This window comes from Stegodyphus dumicola, chromosome X2 (genome assembly GCF_044657685.1).
Source record: "Stegodyphus dumicola isolate Sdum_Otavi_A_Nest chromosome X2, ASM4465768v1".
Lineage (NCBI taxonomy): Eukaryota > Metazoa > Arthropoda > Arachnida > Araneae > Eresidae > Stegodyphus > Stegodyphus dumicola.
Window position 1 is genome coordinate 129,258,600 of NC_140781.1, and position 18,218 is coordinate 129,276,817.

The window sequence follows — 18,218 nt, forward strand, 5'->3', positions numbered from 1 at the left end:
CCGGGATTCGACCCAAGGTGGAACTTACCAATCTTCTCTAAGGCTTCAATCTGACAATAACATGTCGCATGAAACAGATCGTAATTTCAGCCCATCATATTAACTGCAATACGTATAAAAACAAATAATTCAATTACTTAAACGTTTTTCTTTCAGCAGTTTCAACCTACTGAGATTTGGTAACATCCATCCACCAGAATAAAGTAAACATGGAAATAATCTCAACGTGAATGAGTCGCGCATAAGCGTCAAGACTAACCAGATTATATAAATGGGTACTACATACTGCGTCGTATTAAAAAAAATCTCATCGTTTCTTTCTAATCTGTTATGGGATAATGGAAAAATATGAGACCAGAACTGAGAGCCGACTCTTTTCATGAAAATCAAGTCTGCGTAGTGCTTCCCATCCTCTGAAGAAAGAGAAAATCCGAGTACCAGAAAAACAAATTTAATATGAATAAGCGCGACAAGTTGAAGTATTCAGCAAGAGCTATTTAAAGCACATTAGAAAACAAAAGTTTTATAATATCATTCAATTATGTTCTTCCCACGAATTTTAAGAGCTAAATGCGCATAATTTTTATTAATTTTCCAGACGGAACGGAAGGAAGCATTTTTGAGCAAACAAAAAAAACCCTTTAAAATGTTTCCTAAATTCAGACATATATTTCATCAATTTAGAAACTACCGTTTTAGATTACATTAGCTAGATATCTGGAAAATGTCTACAGGATACATTTACTATCTAGGAACAGTGTTCTTTTTACAAATTCATAATCATCTTCACTCAAAAAATTATGTTAAAGACTTTCTAGTTTAAAAACTAGATTCGTTTATTCAAGATGACATGCAAACCGTTTTCCTTTAAATTACACTTATTTTTAGAGTTTTAAATTAGAGAAAGGAAAAAAGTTGTAAATACATAATTCATTTTTTAGTTTTCCTGTATTCACACGACACTTAAAAAAAAGAAACTGAAACCAAGAAATCTATATGCATCAATGACTAAGTCATACTAAAATTATTAGTTTATTACTAGATAAAAAAATTAAATTTAGCACCATTCAGTGACCATCAAATAGACTTTTCTAATAAATAATAGCATGGATTTCATTAATGTGATCTATCATCTGTTATCTTAAACCGTAATTTCACTATATCAATGGATAAAGAATTATTGAATTCCACCTTGCGCGCTCTCGTGAAGTAACTGGTAGCACATCCTGCTAGCAACTAGAAGATCCGGGGTTCGAACCCGGGTGATGATATACTAGATTTTTCGTAGATAGAAGAAAAGGAAGGAGGAAAAAATACGAATCGTAGCAATATCGTATCGTAGGAAAATATCGTAGAAGAAAAAATTTCTATAAATAAAGTATGCAGTTTTATAGGTAGTATTACCTAGGCTTATAAAAGTTACTGATCTTAGACTGGTTGCTGATATCATTTTCGTCAACTGATTACCATGATTTCCTGTCTCATGGCCTAGACAGAAATGGTCTTCGCTCTTGTTTCATAAACATCACAATCAAAGCAACGAGTTAATAAATTTAAGTAGTTTATTTATATGAAAAGACAATTAAAATGCATTTTACACAGAAACAAGATTCAGAAGAATATCATTCTAAAGCATTAGAATTAACCTAATTACACTAATTAAACCATATCATTAATTTTTCTGGCATGACTCCTTATAAATTAGTCTCAATCATTTATATTCAATTAGTTATATACAACTCAATCAATTATATTCAGCTACCAGCCAATATGAAAATACGAACGAAAAACTTTAAACAATTATCAATTAAATATGCCACTTGATAAAAGATTTCTTGCATATTATACATTACTCACAATCCTTTAAAAAAAAAAAAAAAAAAAAAAAAAAAAAAAAACTCTAGAATTTAAAAAAAAAAAAAAAAAAAAAAAAAAAAAAAAAAAAGTGTTTCACTACTTAACTATTTATCTAAAACTTTTCAAACGCACACATCAGCGATAAAAATTTCAATATCAAAGACTTACCAATACTCTACAGCGGTGATTTCTTGCTCAATGCACAATTAACCATCAAATGTCAAAGCCAACGGCAATACATCCCTAGAAAAAAGCAGTGTAAATTAATACTTCATCTCATGATATAGGAATTTACTTTAATTTTTAACAAACAAATATTACAGTTTAGATACACACAAATATCCTTTGTCTAGAAAAACATAAAAGCAGAATGGTTTAAAACAACTCTAAAAATTAATTACACTTAAACATAGTTAGAGAAATTTAAAATAGTACTTTTATATTAACTTTATCCTTTAAACATTTATAATTAAAAGGAAAACCCGAGTTAGTAAAACTACTTAAAACTAAAATGGCAATACAAAACAAGGAAATATCTTCAATACAGTACAAAATACAAAATAACAATTTCCCCGCGTGATTAGAAAGAATGCAAATAGTGATATCTTTCGCACGGCACGAGGGTTAACAATGAATATGGTGATACACGAAGTCATGGTTGAATCCCAACTAGCGATAAGCGATCCGTAATTGTCAATAGCAAAGACAATGCCTTTAAAAGAAATATCAGATCTTTAACTTGCCCATCAACAGGCAAGACACATCTTCTTAAATCATCATCATCAGATAACATGCAAGGTTGCTTCCTCATCTCTAACGCTCAACCTTCGAGTGCTCAAGTCATTAATAGGTAGCCATTAGGTCGGTTTGCTTGACTGGCTCAGCACGCTATCCCTATAGTAACCTTACTGAACATCAATACGCAACGAAAAGTTCCTTGCACTGAAAGAGTTTGTTTCGGTTTGATTAATTCGTAATGCAGATTGATTAGAAAATTTTGCGTGGTATCTTCTTTCCTTTCCTACCACGTATAATTAAAGTCTAGTTAACATATATAGGTGAGGTATACATAATTTAATATATTTTATCACAGATCCACCAAAATTCATTCAGAACTCACATTATTTCAAGTAATTTGTAGTACTCGTATTATATCAAATAATTTGTAGACGTTTATTGCATTTTATCTTGCAAGAGTTTTGTCAGAGAAGTTAATATTATCGGAACATTTGAATATTCAATCAGCAAATCATGTATGACGTAATAACAACAGTAAAAAATTTGATGTGGCCAGCATATGACCTCCAGTTCTGTGTTATGACTTGGAATAGCAGCGAACTTACAGCAAATTATGGCTTCCCGTTGATAAAACCTAATTTTTTTATAAACTTTATGTATCAATGTTAATTATAAACAGTATTCACTTTTTATTATTCTTTTCCTGCATACAATGGACAATGATAACTATACGTACGCATACAGACATCCATTTTCATGCTATGATTTGAAAATATCGCATCGTTCGTAGAATATCCTCTAATCATATAGTACTTTGGATTCACAAATCAATGACTTGACAATCATAAAAGTTTTAAAAGCAAGATATCTTTAGAATTCCCACCAGAGTCTAAAATGTTGTCGTACACTTCTTATCTTCGCTATATTATTTATATTTGATATAGTCCTTCTTTAAAAATAATATATAGCGATAACATTTGGCGGTAGCATTCTTTTATTTGAAAAGCGATTCCATACAAAAGTGAAACGAACGTAAAATTAAGAACATTTAATTGCATCAAAACGAGAGTTCGTGTTTATAATGAGTTTATTCTCGGTGCATTTAGCATAATTTCAAGAACAAATTTAATGCTTATAAATGCAATATGTTGTTCTCAATCATACGTTCATTTCAAATTTCAAATTGATAGGTTTTCATTTATTTTATAACTTTTTTCTCATTACATCATTGTATTTCAAGTGTATTTAGAGCTTCAAGTGAAGTATCACTTCCGGTTTCTCAGTTTTAAAAAATCCTAATGTATTCTTCCCCTTTATAGGAAACTCTTAAATAATAAAATTGAAAAGTTTTGGGATATACTTTAATACAGATTTTCATTAAAAACTCTTATGAGTTTTAAGTAAAGTACCACTTCCGTTTGTCCAATTTTAATCAAAATTTAATCAACTCTAACTTAAATATGGAAACTAGAAATTTTTGGAAGTTTCAGTAGTTACACATTAAAACACAGTTACACACAGACTAAAAGCAGTAAAAAAAACCTATTGTGGGGACTCTAATTCGTGCTTATTCACTGAACACACAATATCGCATGTTTAAACCGAAACATTTACCTCCTTTACCTATGCATAAGGTAGGTGGGAGGCAAAAATCTGACATTCTAAAAGAACAGCCACTGAGACCTATCTAACCTAAATTTTAGTAATACGTTTTCCCAATGATAATAAGTCAAAGCAGCAGTGAAATAGCAAATATAAACCCAAGACGGAGAGTTGACACAGCAGGGTGTAGAAAGACAGAAAAAAAGTGAGTTCCTAAGTTGTAACAATTCCGGAATTCCACAGAATGCACGAGTTGTGTTATTTATAACCGACAGAGTAGTCTACGAGTATTAGTCTACGACATGAACCCGGACCCTTCGGTATCGCAGTAAAAGAAAATATATTGGGAAGGTAATTAGTGTTTTATAAATTACCCTTATCTAAACATCATTTCTTCTGTAGAATTTAATATTGTAATAGCAGTTACTGTTATTAATCTCTTATAATAAAACAAGTATAATTTCAAGTCCATAAAATATATTGGTGAACCCAAATAGGATTTCATATTATCATAATACATTTAACACATAAAAAGTCGATTATTTGAATCTGATACACAAAATAGATCCCAGCAACAGACGAGCTATCAACCTCTACAATGCATTATATAATAAGCACAACTGAGAGAATCATGAAATATTTGAAAATACTATAAACAGAATAACGGCACGCAAAAGTAAACGTTGAGATTACTCGCAATAACTCAAAACATTTACTCAATAAAGACGCTTCGAAACAATATTTGATCTTGATTAAGTTGCAGGGGTAATTCCAGAAATACAGTTAGAAACAGTAAAAGCTGCACTAGATACTTAGTAGCAAACAAAACACAAATGCAGTTTTACGTTCTTTATTTATAGCTTTTCGTTAACATGGGAAAAAAAATCTAAAAATATAAAAAATCTTTTCTGTTGGTTGTATCACGATCAAGCTACTAAGGTACTAGTTTTCTGTCCCAGACTGAATTTAAAAGACAAGGGAAAAAATAAAAGGAAACTTAACTCCTATTTCATAGATCTCCTCCCTCACAGTGATTAACAGTAAATTGCATTCCTCAAGACACAAAAGAAGTTTCCTTGAACAATGAACTCATACTACAATTCATTAAATACACTCTTAAGGGACGAAAAACAATCTGTATCAACAAGAGAAGTCTAATATTTGCTTTTTAATTCTCATTAATTCCTGATGCAGCACCAAGCCACTTCCGCTACATTTTACCTTAATGAAAAATCATTTGATTTTTTTTAACCTTGAAATACAAAATTAACAGCTACCTACCGCGGTGCAAAAGCTTTACTCGTAAAACTTTCCCGATCGTGAACTGAATATTAATCTGAGTATGTCATAAAAGAAGTCTTTCGTACAGAGTTTTGTTTGAACTTTGGTCCATGGATATCGTGACATAGGCGTATTGACACAAGAATAAAGAAGTGCTCTTAAACGACTAATCCACATAAAAGAACAGTCATTTTCTCCGCGCACTGCGGAAAAACCTCTCAAGAAATAAGGAAAGGGGTCTCAAGAAATGAGGTAGGTTGGATCGGATAAACTCATGAATGTTTAATGAGATAAAAAGCGGCATGCATATGTTCCAGCTGAGGTTAGACCATTAGTGTAACTAAGTTTTGCCTGAAATCGTATTTCCATACTAAAGGAACTAAAAGCCATTTGGCAGCGCTTTACTGTGAGTCCATCAAGCTCAGACTACAGACTTGTCCTACAGAAATACAAAAAGCATTCTTAGGAAAAATTCTCACTTCAGTACCTTCAAGAAAGATATTTTAAAGAATAAAATGACATTAACATAATACCCCGAGATAATGAAAATTACCACTCCTTACTTTTCATTTGTCATTACATTATTATTCACTTATGAACAGAATGCTTAATGTCATAGGGAATACATTTTGCCGGTTAAAACATATTTCGCTATTACAGTTTTCAGCATACACGTGAATATCCTTATCGTTGCATCTGTTACCGGCAATGTACCAAATACCGGCACTCTATAAAATATCTGGCATTTTTAAGAAAAGTATGAAATATCAGAATTATCTTCTTTCCCTGGACACTGTAATAGACAAATGCTATTAGGTAACGGATGAAAAAAGGTCATGATAAGGCTATTATTTAACCAGCGTGCATTCCTCAACAATACCAATGTAACTCTGAAAAATTAATGAAAGAGTTGGATTAAAAAACTTTTATTCAGAATACATAAATTAAAATGAAAGTTGTACAAAACAAGATATCTACCTTTCTTATTAAAGAAAACTAGGCCTTAAAATGCATGAAATGTACAGAATTATAAAACGAATGTGTTAAATGTATGGATTGTGTACGAATGTATTAAATGTATGATATTTGAAACGAATCGGAGATGTATTTCATATCTTGCTGGTTTATCATTTGGTATTCTATAGAATGCCTAGGTGTGGTGCAGTGGTGTATTTAGTTATGGCAAAGCACATTAGGGCTATCTGTCTAAGGGGAGGGATGCCTTCGTGGAGGACTTTCTAAGGGAAACTGGCTCGTATACACGTTACACATGGGGAAAACCACGAAAACACCCATGCAGCCAGCCCGTTCGCGGGATTCGAACCTCGGACCGAACTACCAGTGTTCAGCGACTTTACCGCTCGGCCGCTGGTGGGCTAGAATGCCTAGGAAATGTATGAAATGTTAATCGTTTCATACATTTCCGGCCAGTTTTCTGCATTCTGTAAAATGCCTAGGTATTGTATAAAGTATACAGATAAAGCCCTTGAGAGCTTTTTCATCATAAATAAGAACCTGTTACGAAGACCATACTATACTTCTAAAATATGCGATTTAAAAATAGTAGAAAAGTTTAAAGATAGATACTACATGATTGGTGAACTGACTGAGGCAAAGATCATGCGGGCTATCTGCCTGTCGGAAGGGATGACTTCAAGAATGACTTTCTAAGGGAAACTAGATAGTACTTTAAATGTAGGAAAACGCATGAAAATGTCCCAGAAGCCAGTCCTTTCACTGAGAATCAAGTCTGGGAGCAACTGTCAGTATTCCGCGATTTTTTACTGCATTATGTACACTGCTGAACATAAATTACAGGAATCTAATAAGTTTCGCAATTATAATTTAAAAGAACTTAAGAATGCAACAGACAAATTAGGTATGAGATGTTATTTTCTTTTCAAAAGTAAAGCCATGAAATCTTTTTAACAAATACACATCACTTTACGCAAAGAAATTAGGGTATGTAAAGTTACACGATTCGTGATTTACAGACCATTAGTCTCGCTTTGCATTTAATCTGCCCTTGTCCGAAATAGAAAGTACTTAAGTCCTTTTCATATATAAGTCTATATATCAACTTAAACGGTTATTACTTAAATTATTTTTACAGGGAATAGTTTCAAAAACAAAACTCTAAAAGTGCAGTACTAACTTACACATCTACAAGGATTGGACTCGGTGCCTTTCATTCAATCCAATTCCTTCAAATCAGAAGCGAAAATCTTGTCTTATATTTTAATAAAAAAACTTAGCTACCCACATGTTAATTTTTTTTTTTTTTTTTTTTTTCAAAATATAAAAGCAAATCACATATCAAATTTAGTACCGAAGATCGTATCCTAAACTTGTAGAAGAAATTTTCAAGATGGACAAATCAGAAAGGCCATTCAATTTGCTCCAAATAAGGAAAAATAAATTACACAAACTATAAGTACAATCTAAAGCGAAAAAGATGCAAGTTAGATTTGCATTAAGCATTCTTTCAAGAAAGCGTCGAACTCACACATTTCTTGGATATGGAATTGCCATTTCTTCCCCTTCAAACTTCAAGCAACTAACCCCGAAATATCTCCAAAATCGTGAAAGCTGCTGACCTTGAGCAGACTTAGACAGGACTATGGGTCTCGCATTAAACAACGAAAGAAAAATTGACACACGTCTTGTAACTAGCAATTGTAACATTTTCCCCTTTCTCTTCAGCTGACTCAAAAGCGGTGTAGATATCGTAAGTAATTTTTTTTTTTTTTTTTTTTTTTCCCAGCCCACTAAAATTCTTTACTCGGTGTCTGTAATATTTTAAACGCAGTGGAAACGGAAAATGGAGTCAATTTTTGGATTATATTGCATTGTATCGCATAAAGTAAGGGGATCAAGACTTGTATCGATTCCGTTACTTTAAAATGCGATTCGTAAACTAAACTAGTGAGATTTAAATATAAACTACGGGAGCTAATAATATTCAGAATTTAAAAAGAAAAAAAATGGTTTAATCATTTACCCTCCTTTTACTCGCATGCCAAACAGACGAATTTCACCAGACAGCAGATTCTTTCCCATAAATGTGCATCAAACAGCAAAGTATACCACTGACAAAAATCCATACCGCCACAAAACTAAGCAGCTATTTTTAATATAAAAGTAAACTTATATAAAACAGAATTCGGTATATTAGAGGGATATAATATATGATGCAAGAAACATTTTTTATCAAGTACGCTGCCAGTATAAGTGAAGACTAATTAAGAATCTAATTAAGAAGTCCATATAATGCTTCTGAATAACTCGTTTTACTATAAATAATGTATTGTTATTATTTGAATAACGAAGTATGCACCTTTCTTTCCACGTGAAATGGCAATAGCTCACAAAACTGAAATGTACAGGCAATATAGGGTGACATAAACTCACTTGTCTGACAGTAACATCAGATCAAGACTACAAATTTTACCGTGACAATGATTACGTCTGTTACTGGCATGGGATTTAGGCACTTTTGACGTTGCCGAATTCAATCCGAATTAAGAAGATGTATCACGCGACGAATCGGTCCAACGGTGTTCCACCCCTCTTCCTTTGCCATCAAGCCAACTGAGAGGACTTTCGGCTCATCCTGCATTTTAAATGTTCCCATGACGCAAAAACAATGTACACTTGTAATCATCCACGCCTTCGTACCCGGGCCCAATGATAACGAGAGCCAGTAATGTTAGCCGCTCTCCGATTTGGGCGGCGTAGTGTAATAAAATTCGAAAAATGGAGGCTATTCTAAAATGAAAAAGAATATGAAAGGATGCAACGGCCGTGATATCCGTCCTACAAAAGGGGGTTCAAACCCGTAGCAAGAGACAGCCTGTGATGTGTTGAAACCATTCCGAGTCAGAAGCTGATTCAGCAAAGTGATTTTACCTGTTAAAACAAGAACGTAAATATCAGGACTTGAGTGAGAAGTGAATGAATGCACCTTCATGCTTGTTTACATCTAATAAAAAGATAGCATCCAAATCAGTAGTTCAAGCTTCTCTTATTATGACCAACATTACAACTTTTAAATTAAAAATATAAAACTATTACTCATCCATTAATTTTGGCAAAATACACTCTCTCTAACATACTTAACTTAAAATCGTCCCAACTGATTCTTCGACAAGAGAAGGAAAGACATACAGTGATGGCACCGAAAATTATTGCATATCACTTGCCATCTTAAACAAAACGTAAATGTAGCTCTGTTGAGCTAGTTCACTTTTTGATAATTCGATTATCCAAATTCTGACTAATTGAAATGTAATATCTAAAAGCTCCAGTTTCAGGATTTAGATAACATTATTTGTTAGTTTAGTCAATATGACAAATACCGCAAGGGATGTCTAATTAAATTAAGATAGCGATAATAAAGTTGGCCAACTTGATAATGAATAATAGAAACATAAAACGGATGATATGCGGGAAACTGGGACACTTCTAGATGATGAAAATGAAATGACTGAATGGATATAGGCCTAAAATGATTACGGGCATCAAATTTTAAACGATTATGAGATCATAACATCTCTTCAAGATAAGACAAAAGATGAGGGGAAATAAAAGCGATTGTTATGATAATGACCCAGAACCACTGAAGACTTTAATTGTCAGAAACAGCAGTGAAGCATTGAAGCGGCATTAGATTTCTGTGTAGGAAAAATTTGCGGCATGGCGACATAGAAAGGAATATCGTCTTGGGAGGGATCGGGAAACGAATCCAAATTTTTTTAATGGTGATTAATGTAATTATGTCCTATTTTTGTAAAAATACGATGCATTTCAAAGGGACCGAGGACGGCAAATGTCATTGTTTCCTCAAGTAAGCGGCCCATGAAATTGTGCAATGTCAGTTAGGAATAAATTTTGCATTATCTATCCAATTACCCACACTTTGATTTAAATGGAGTAGGCTCCGATATCTTAAGATAACAGACCTTACTCTGAATTCAGATATTTCAATAAGCCAGCAAAACTATTAATAAAATATCTCCCGTTTGAATAGTCCCGTGATTTTTTTATATAAATATTTAAATAATATAGTTACATCAGACAATTACGTTAAGAATTCGACAGAAGCAACTCTGATTAATAAACATGAAGGAGGTCTTATTTGTTTTGAGTATGGCAAAGCGCCCAAAATCTACTTGTCTAGGGGAAGAGATACCTTTGTGGAAGATTTTCTAAGGGAAACTGACTCTTATTCACGTTACACGCGGGAAAAATATCAGAACGCCCAACTCGTTCGCTGAGAAAAAAGAAATGAATCTCAGATTATTAATTAAATTAAAAAAAGTGAATTATCCCAAATATGATCAAGAAGAAATCACACTGTTCCTTAAGATACGAAGCCAATACAGAATAAAAGGTACATAGTAGAGATTCATAAGGTTTTATATTTTCAACCCTTTGCTCTAAATATTCTTCGGCTCGATTAAATTTTCCAACATATTACTTACTGTTTATCTGGCCTTCACTGTGTTTTGTCTGTATGTATAAAGCGCAATAATTAAGAAAAGTTTCGGAAAACTGGCTTCTTTATAATTTTTTTGTCATTTGTAACGAAAACATTTTAAACTTAAAGCTAAACATCGGTGACAGTTCTGTTGTTGTTGTGACTTATCTTACTTGCCCGACAGTAATATCAGAACACGTCCACACGTTTTATCGTGGCGAGGAGTGCAGGATTGCATCTGTCATTGGAATGGACCTTGGGGCACCTTACACGTGACGGTACGATTTTTCCCTAGCCCCGTCTTATTTTGAAGAAGAATCTTCCGAAGGAACGGATCCAAGGACATCGCACTCTCAGTACCCTACCACCAGACCGCTTGCGAGGTATTTAGACTCGCTATTTATAATATATTAAGAAGCCTCATGGCGCAAAAACACTATTAACTTGCAGGGGTTTAAGGGGTATTGGAAATTTCAAGGCTCTCTTAGTTTGGCCAATGTAATGAAATTTCGCGTCAAGGAACATGACGCATATGTTAGAAAAAAGGAAACACAGAAGTCTTCTGTTGCTCAACGTTGTTGGTCCGAAAATCACACTTTCAATTTTTCTGCTGCCAAAATTATTCAAAAAACATCTTCCATTGGAGAACTGAATTTTCTAGAGGCATTTCACATTCATAAAAATCTTTCTGTTCTAGTTAACGATCCGAATTCCAATCCAAATTTGCCTTCGGCCTTTAAAGAAATTGTGTTTTAGTTCTTGTTTCAACAACAGATGGCGCCACTTGCTTATTCTTGTCCAGGCTTATCTTATCTAATCATTATTTCCTATCTTGTTCATTTGCGGTTTTGCAGCTGAGGATGGTGGTTCGGTAAAACCATCGAAACTAGTTCTGTGAAAATTTTGTAAATATAACGCTGATTGTTGTTGTTTGACTTCTGAATTAGTATTGATTCAGCGTGTTATTGTGTCTTAATAACAGTAACAGCCATTAAGCAAGGTAAATGTTTAAAGTACTTACATAAAACAGTGTAACACAGTCCTCTCAAATATATAATTCAACATTTTAAGTCGTGGTTGCAGGCTGCAGGAAAAGTTCGGAATGGCGCAGAAGTTCGTCTATGCTCGCCAGTTTTATACTCCTTTTGGCGAACGTTGTATTGACTTTAATATATAAAAAAATATCATAAAAGTTATAAAGAACGACTAGACTGGATGCAGGAGAAAACAACTGCTTTTTAATGGCAGTTCTAAAATAGTTGACATCCACTCAACTTCAGCAGCGTTTCTTCATTTCCTATCCAACTATTGCTGCGTCCAAAATTTAATATCTGGTTATTTTATTTGTTCCTTTGTCCAATTATTTTCGTCCGTCAAGATTAAATCTCCCAGACATACATTTCCAACCATGTTCCTCGAATTAAAATAAAGAATTTTATCAAAACAGTCTCAATATTGTCTTATTGTCTAGGTTCTGTGGATGAACAGCGGAGAAGGGAACTAATTTTTTATGTGGTCTCCACTGAATAAAATCTCCCGTTTAGCAAAATTTTCAGTACGCTTTAAATAATTAAAACAATAATCAGCATTCTTTCAAATGTAAAATTTGAGGAGGCATTCTAAAATGAACTTACTAACTTAATTGAAAAATGACTCGAATTACAAATTACTTTTGATGAAACTCATTTTTCAAAATTAAAATTCAGGGCATTTGAAAATAAATTTATGGGAAGGTTACAAATAAAAGCTGCTCGTTCTGGTGATTATAATTTCGTTATGGCTGAAAAAAGCACTTCTAATAATATTTGTGCCTTTTTTTTTTTTTTTTTTTTTTTTTTTTTCCGAGGCTCGGGCAGGGGGAATGAAAAACTTTATCGAGTATAGCATCGCTTTTCAAGCAGAAATATAGAGCTTTCGTTCTTAACTATCTTCGTTCTTAACTTATGCTTAACCCTTTCCAGCACGCTACCTTTTAAAGTTGGAGTTTTGACAAAAAAAAAAAAAAAAAAAAAAAGGTAGGCAGTCTAATTAGGCCTAGAAGGAGTACGCAAGTAAAATTTTGTGAAGATAGCAATTATCTTTTAATTCTGTGGGTGTGCCTAAAGTGGGTACACTGATTGAATAGAGCTTCGAAAAGAGTGCTGAAACGAGCATTGTTGTCAATGAACTGACCGATGAGATGCGGAGAAACAAAGAATACAGATTCTCCAGTTGTCCTAGATTATCGGTGAGCCCGGTCTGGGCATACCTAGGGTTCGCCGTTTGATTTTAAGCAAGATTTCAAGGTAAAAATTTAAAACTAATATAGAATAAGGAGATTAGCATAGAGCCAAAAAATAACATAGAAATTTCTTTTCAAACATTTTCTTTTATACCTTAAAAAAAATCTGGAAGATTTCTTTGAAAAATGAGGGTCTTAAAAAATAAACATGGCTAAAATATATGGACTGGTTTGTGTTGAGCTGCCATCTACTATAAATAGAGAAGGTTCAGAGTAACCTATAAATCCCTTTTCATTCAATTTTTCTGTGCGTACAGAAGGAAATTTTTAGGTGAGCCCAGATCGGACACACTGTGCCGCAAAGGGTTAATGGATATTCTAATGATTTAAGTTTTTATTTTACAATGAGCATGCTCTTTCTTTTAACAGAACTTACCCTCATTTTCAGTGTTTAAATCTATTAAATAAAAATTTAATAGATAAAAATACATCTATTAAGTTTTATTATTTAATTCATTTTGTATTTTTGTTTTCATTAAAACATACACCTTTCTTTTATAATCTTTAGTTATGTCTATGATAAATATTTAATGAAATAAAAGATAATTGCCCATTTTTTTTTTAAGTTTCTTTGTAAATGACACATCCATTACCAAGCAGGCGATTGCTTTTGATGTGTTTTCCAAGTAACCAAATCAGCAAACTCATAAACTATCCGTAATATCACAACTTCGAAAATTTCCGGCCACTTAACAGATTAAATGACTTTCTCGCTCGAAAGAGATTCGCATTAAAGAGGAAGGATATTATATGAAGCAATTTAAAAGAAAATTTTACATGCATACAACGTTCTGAAGCGAAATGAATTTCGCAATTAAATGATTGGTATTGTTTTAAAGATCGACACTTGAAACCGTTCTTCCACATATAAACCATTATTATTCCAGGTTACTTATTAAACCTTAGCAATAGTTCAGTAGCAGTAAGAGGAATTAGCGAGAATAATTCGAAAATTACGACTGTCGGCCGAATAATTCGAAAATTTCTAAAGTAACTGAGAAGAGCAGGTAACTGCAGTTACGAGAAGAATATATTATTCCCGTTTAGAATTAGATAACGAAATTAAAATGATTATCACGGGTATTCATACCGAATACATCTACTTCAGCTATTGCTAAAGAATGCAGAGCTTGTCTTAAGCTGCTTAGTTCTGGTTTGGTTTGCTTTCGCTGATTATGGTAAAGCACACTAGGGCTATCTGACGAAGAGAACGGATGCTCTCATAGAGGGCCTTTTAAAGGAAACTGACTCGTATACACGTTAATACATGAGGAAAACTACAGAAACGTCCAAGCAGTCAGCCCGTTCGCCTGGAATCGAACCGAAGTCGAATCTACCAGTGGTCAGCGATTTTACCACTCGGCCGCTAGTGAGCCCTTTAGCTGCTTGAACAACTTTCACATTTAAAGTACAGCTAGGGTTTAAATTCATCCGAAGCCCCAAATTAAATAAACTTCGTATTTAAATTTTATTATTTCACCATTCTTCATTAATTTAATTTATTATTTATTTCTTACATTTCGTTTAAATACATTTACTAATTTTTTATTATTTAAATAAATCATTTATGTATTATTGTTCACATTCCCTGACAGCATTTCACAAGGCTGCGGCTTTCCTAATTTTAAAATTTAAGTCCTGACTTCAAATGTTTAAAATTTCAAAAGACTTCAAAAGATATTTCGCAACAAAGGTGAGTTACATTTATGAATTAAAGACGAAGAACTCGATAATCATTGAAAAATCAAAATCCTTTTGTAAAAATACGAAAGTACAAATTTTAAACCAAGGAAACTTTTACAGTCGCTTAATTATGTTTGCTTGATTCATTTATCAAAACTTTATAAAAGCTCTTTCACAGATAAGAATAACAAATAGCTTAAACATTTAATAACTAGTAGTCAATAAATGAAATATGATTAACGTATGTCTGCCAGCCTAACCTATACCTTTCATAATATTCTGCACAAGGATAATGTAATCTTGCTGAAGAATAAAATCTAAAAATCCTGATATCAAGCAAAATATCGCAAAAACTTTTGAAAACATATATTCGGCCGAGGGAAAACAGGCACGTTCCTAGAAAGGATAAACTAAGCCAACATTCTTCTTACTTCACACTCTGTGAGTAACAGCACTGTGTGTAAACAAACTCCAAGGCTAAGTTCTCCATCGGCTTCTTAAGCATGCTGTAGAAGATCATTTCTGAAGCAGTAAACGGAAGAACATTACTAAGCAAAGCTCGAAACTATTTCTCTCACAGTAGATGTCCTTGTCTCTTCGTCTAGATTACAGACCCAGCTCGGATCTCCATGCTACGTAAGGAACAAGAGGAACACTCACAATTGTTCCGGAAAAGTGAAGTTAAAAAGGTTTCTTATATCACCTCATGTGCGGATGTCGAGCACAGAGCAACGCGAAATACCAATTATAGCGACCTTCTTCCATGTAATCTAAAGTGCGAAATGTATTCTCAGCTATACATATAGCAGTAAATTAATATTTTATTATAAAACAGATACAGACTTTATTTTAAATGCTGTGTGGTTAAAAGTCTTTGGATGAACAAAGGAATGAATTATGCTGTGCGAAATATTAAAGAAAATAACAAGGGGGACTACCTACAGATACGTGTCCATCTTTCCGATTAGAATTATCATTAGCTGATAATATAAAAAAGGAGGCACGAGCTTTATAAGTACGTTCGTACAATACATTCCTTTATAGCAACATACAGGTTATATAACATAAATTAGTGTGGTTGAAGTAGCTGGTGTATGATGCCGGAGATACCTGCTTTCAATGAAAAGGCTCTCGTGAACGGTCTTCATTTTTGAAGCATGATATCATAAATTACAGTCACAGCCCAAGAGAGAAAAGAAGAGCGCACTCATTTCAGATTTCAGTTTTACTGCTGGCAGATTACAGTTTCGCTAGGAGACCCACCAACGGCAGAGCGGTTAAGTCGCTGAGCACTAGTAGTTCGGTTCCGAGTTCGAATCTCGGTGAACGGTGTGGCTGCATGGGCGCTTTCGTGGTTTTCCACATGTGTAACGGGTACACAAAACGGTCTCCCTTAGAAAGTCCTAAACGAACGCATCCCTCCTCTTAGGCAGATAGCCATTGAATGCTTTACTATAATCAAATAAATCAAACTAATTTCACTAGGTGAAAACAAGTGGAATGATTTCAGCCAAAAAGCTATTACAAGATTCTTAATTTTCTCTCTATCAGCTGTTATTAGCGAATCATATTATTCACTATAAATGATGCCAATCTGCACGTCATTGCATGAAATTTCAGCGCGCCCCTGAGATTACTCCAAGACTGTTCAGGCATCTCTCACATAAAAAGGCCACAGGATCAGGAAGGTACCAGAAGTAAAAAAAAGCTTTAATTAACACAGCGCATTCCAAAGAGGGTGATAACTGATGAATGTGCTTTAAATTTTAACTTTAAAAGGGGAGAATTTTATATGTGCATTGATACAGCTTATTAGAGTTCGCTATAGAAGATGAATCCAATCACTTTTTAGTCACGGCGAGGAAAAACTACTGCATAGATATGAAGTAAAATCACAAGACAGTTGATAATTAAAACGTCATTTTTATTTTCAACGGGAGCAAATTTACAGAAACATATTTTTGCATAATTGGTAAAACACTAGGGATGCTAAATACGTCGAACACTTTCTATATATACAGCTTACATTTTAGGTAGTGGAAAAGAAGCTTAGTAAAGAGACGTGACTTTCACAGACAGCAACAGGCGAAAAAAGTATTACTACTTTTAGAATAGAGAGCTGAAATACCCAAATTAAAACTAAGCATTTAGGGTCTATTCCTAATTTAAATTATAACTTATATTTACATATTCTTTATTTTACTACGTATATCCACCTATCCATCTCTATATAGGGCGCCCACCAGCGGCCGAGCGGTAAAAGTCGCTGAACACTGGTAGTTCGTTCCGAGATTTGAATCCCGCGAACGGGCTGGTAGCATGGGCGCTTTCGTGGTTTTCCCCCATGTGTAACGTGTATACGAGTCAGTTTCCCTTAGAATGTCCTCCACGAATGCATCCCTCCCCTTAGGCGGATACTCCTAGTGTACTTTGCCATAATTAAATAAACCAAATTATCTCTATATAGTATATACAGACATAAATATATAAAACTGAATTATTAATTTTCTATTTATAATTATCTCCTACGAAAGGAAGTGTAAATCTATTGCTACTTGAAATTAGGAAATGTTAAAACTTACGAGGACTATGATAAAATTATTAAAAACTTGTAATAAATTTAAAAGAAGTTTAATATTTGTATTGGTATGCCTCAAAAATGTACATTTTAAAATAAAAGCAAAAGAATAGTACATACACAAAATATAAGGCACATTTTAAAAGAAGTGGTGTGTGTAAGTGCGTATATATATATATATACGCAAGCACACACACACACACACACGCACCTTTTCGGAATCTTGAATTAAATAATAAAAAAAAAAGAATAAACTAATAAATATCTTTAAATTTTAAGCTGAATGTGATCCGAAAATGCGTAAGAGTACAGTTTTTGATTTTTGAAACCACTCTTAATTTAAATCGATATCATGCGGTGACTTTTATCTGTCAGAAACAACAGAGAGACTTTTAGAGGAATCCTTACTGTAGGGAGATGAAAGACTTCTAATAATACTACCTGATGAGACTATTGGAAGAGTTTCTAATTCCAATCCATTTTTTTATTGAATTTCAATTTTAGGCATTCGCCATTTAAATTAGGTTTTTTATAGAAGTCAAACTCAAAACCTTTTCACCAACATTTATTTCCTTTATGTATTACATATTGTTTGCTATAATTTGATCTTAATTTTTTTAATTTGTATTTTTATTAAAGCATGTCCTGATGAGTAGTGATTCATTACCTTAAATTACATTATGCCATAATCTCAGCACCGGATTTTTGTTTTGAAAGTC

At 33.4% G+C, this 18,218-nt stretch overlaps 1 protein-coding gene across 3 annotated transcripts in view; it reads right to left on the reverse strand.

Annotated features, from left to right (window-relative positions):
- LOC118188183 (uncharacterized) overlaps positions 1-18,218 on the reverse strand; it is a 441,836-nt gene that overhangs the window by 336,085 nt on the left and 87,533 nt on the right. For all 3 annotated transcript variants that reach the window (XM_085809431.1, XM_085809430.1, XM_085809429.1), the window contains exon 2: positions 2,026-2,100. The gene's annotated coding sequence lies outside the window, so the exon portion shown is untranslated. The remainder of the gene's footprint in view (positions 1-2,025; positions 2,101-18,218) is intronic.